The 3,002-nt window shown below is 38.0% G+C and overlaps 1 pseudogene; it reads right to left on the minus strand.

Annotated features, from left to right (window-relative positions):
• Positions 1-2,791, minus strand: part of LOC103211985 — a 20,737-nt pseudogene extending 17,946 nt beyond the window's left edge.
• Positions 2,792-3,002: the final 211 nt, after the last annotated feature.

The following is a 3,002-nucleotide window of genomic DNA, read 5'->3' on the forward strand; positions in this document are numbered from 1 at the left end:
CAGTTCACTGAAGAAAAACACAGTGAATAATGCCAGCTCATTGACTTGAATATCAAAACAAGAAAGGAGGAAAAGTGAAGGTAAATTACAGAAGAAATTATTAATTTCATTTGACCCACAGAAACATAAGTGGACCATTGGCATCCTATGTATGAAAGCATCCACTATGCCAAGCACGTAACCTGTAGCCATGACCATGTAGCACTCCCTGTTCAACTATTGATCTCTATAGAGAAAGGGATTGTGAATAGCCTTATAGCAATAAAAAGTCATCTCTGCTAGCAGGAGTCATTCAGAATCTCTAAAGATACAGAAGATGAAGAATTGCATGCAGAGCACAGCCTAGGAAGGGAATTGATTTGTTTATGGAAAAGTAGTCCATCAGCATCTTGGGCATAGTTGCTATGGAATGACAGAGGTCACAGAAGGAAAGGTGCCCAAGGAAAAACTGCATTGGTATTTGAAACAGGGAATCCATTCTAAATAAAAGGATCATCACAAAATTTGCCACAAGAATAATATACTACCAGAAACATGGTGGATATGATTGCTTTGCTCAGGGTTATGAGAGACAGAATTCAGTCAAGGAGGAGCAATTTTCCCCATCCATTCTTTTTTGTTATTGTTGTAAACTTCTACAAAAATAATAAAGAAAATTAAAGATCAGGGTTTAACTCTAGTGGACATCCATGGAATATTTTTTGGTGAGGCAGAACATTTCTTTCTATAAGTTGTTTACTTTGTCTTGGACAAATTATAGCAGAAAACTGTCACTGTGTGGAAGGAATTTGAAATTCGATAATGAGCACAGAACCAAAACCAAACTCACTGCCGATGAGGCAGATCCGACTCATAGCGACCCCTCCTTGGGTTACCAAGGAAGTATCACTAAGGATGTAGATTGCTCCTTGGAAGCGAGAATGGCCAGACCTCATCTCACCTATTTTGGTCATGATGTCAAAGAAGAAACAATTCCCTGGAGAAGAATATCATGTTTGGTAAAGTGGAGGATCAATGAAGAAGGGGAAAGCCCTCAATGAGATGGATTGACACAGTGGCTGCAACAATGGGGTCAGGTATAGCAAAGAACAAGGAGCTGGCACAGGACCAGGCAGTAATTCATTTTGCTGTGCATAGGAGCGCTATGAGGCGGGGATGACTCAATGACACGGAACAACAACAACATGTCTAAACTGAATAGAGGGAACTGTTATTAGTGGTCTTAATCTTCTCTAAAATAGTAAGAAAGAGTAGTAATGGGCTAACGTTCCTTTTACGCAGAGAAGATACTTTTAATCCGCATCTATGAGTATGTCTGAGTAAGATACAGTGGGTTGGAGTGGCATAGCCCATGACAATAATTCTACTTACCCTCACTACCAGTCAATTTTTAAAAATGTTTTTAATAAATGTAGTTGCTCAGTCAGAAGGAGGTTTTTATTATTCAATCTTCTTGTTAGGTGCCACCCTGTCAGTTCCAACTCATAGTGACACTATTTACAACAGAACGAAATACTGCCTGGTGCTGTGTCAGCCTCACAATCTTTGCTATACATCAGCCCATGATTGTACCACTGTGTCAATCCATCCATCTTGTTGATGGTCTTCTTTTTTCCTGACTCTCCACTTTACTAAGCATGACATCCTTTTCCAGAGAATGATCCCTTCTGACAACATGACCAAAGTAGATGAAACAAAGTCTGGCCATTCTTGCTTCCACATAGCATTCTTGCTACACTTCTTCCAGGACAGATTTGTTAATTCTTCTGGCAGTTCATGGTACTTTCAGTATTCTTGACCAACACCCCAACTCAAAAGCATCAACTCTTCTTCAGTCTTCCTTACTCAATGTCCAGCTTTCACATATATATGAGGAGATTGAAAATACCATGGCTTAGTCTGATTTATATCCTTCCCATCTACTAGCATGGCCCCTGGAAAAGTTGCATCATAACACATAGACGTAAATAGTGCAGATGACTCTTCTGCACTAGGTCTAAAGTTTCATGAAGACAAGATTCTTCTATCTTGTTCACCATTATTTCTTCTTAGCTGTTTACAATACAAAGCTCAAAAATGTCAATCAAAAATATTTCTAGAATATTTGAGTGCTCTTTCTGCAAAATTCATGCAGAGAGGGTCCTTTGTATATTTATCAAAATATAATATCCACCTTTTAATTTTAATCTAGCACATTCATTTTTCATAAACTATGTCTTCATCTTTTAGCATTTGGGCTGGTCTCAAACAAGAAATCACAGATCATTTGATGCAAACAACCACAGAACTCCTATTCATAATTGCTATTGTTGTTGTTAAATTGATTCTGACTCATGACAACCCCATGAATGCAAAGTAGAATTGTTCCATAAGTCTTTCAAGCCCATGACCTTTTGGAAGCAGGTCTTCAGGCCTATCTTCCAAGGTGATGTTGGATAGATTCAAGCTGTCAACCTTTCAGTTAGCAGTTGAGTGCTTATTAATTTTTGCCACCTAGGGACTCCTGTATTCCTCATTAACCTGCTTCATTTATATCAGCAGAAGTTCCTAGGAAGAGTAGGTAAAGGTTTACACTGCACCTCACAATCTGAGAATCAGCCTGTGGGTTTCCTTTCCTTTGGAGATTAGACATAGTGATATGATGCAATGACAACTGGATATCAAGTTTAAGGATGGAAGTTGAAGGTGAAGGAACTAGACCTTTTCCAAAGGCCACTGCAAAAGGGTACTTCATCTCCCCTGGTAGATGCATGGCATTAGCCAAAATATAAACAATTAAAATATCCAGTGTATATACAATTTAAACTTCAAAGGAAGAGTTGTTAACATAATAGTATATTTAGTGGACAAAATATGAAGACAAATGACAAGGTATCATTTACATTAGTATTCCATTTATAATGATTTAAATTTTCTTTCACTGTATCTGTGAGGTAAATCTTACTCCAAGCAAAAAATCTAATAGTGGTCTTGTCTGAGCTGTTGGAAGATATCATGTAATA

The sequence above is a fragment of the Orycteropus afer genome, unplaced genomic scaffold, assembly GCF_000298275.1.
Source record: "Orycteropus afer afer isolate SDZICR_OR568_19922 unplaced genomic scaffold, OryAfe1.0 scaffold00832, whole genome shotgun sequence".
NCBI classification, from domain to species: Eukaryota; Metazoa; Chordata; class Mammalia; order Tubulidentata; family Orycteropodidae; genus Orycteropus; species Orycteropus afer.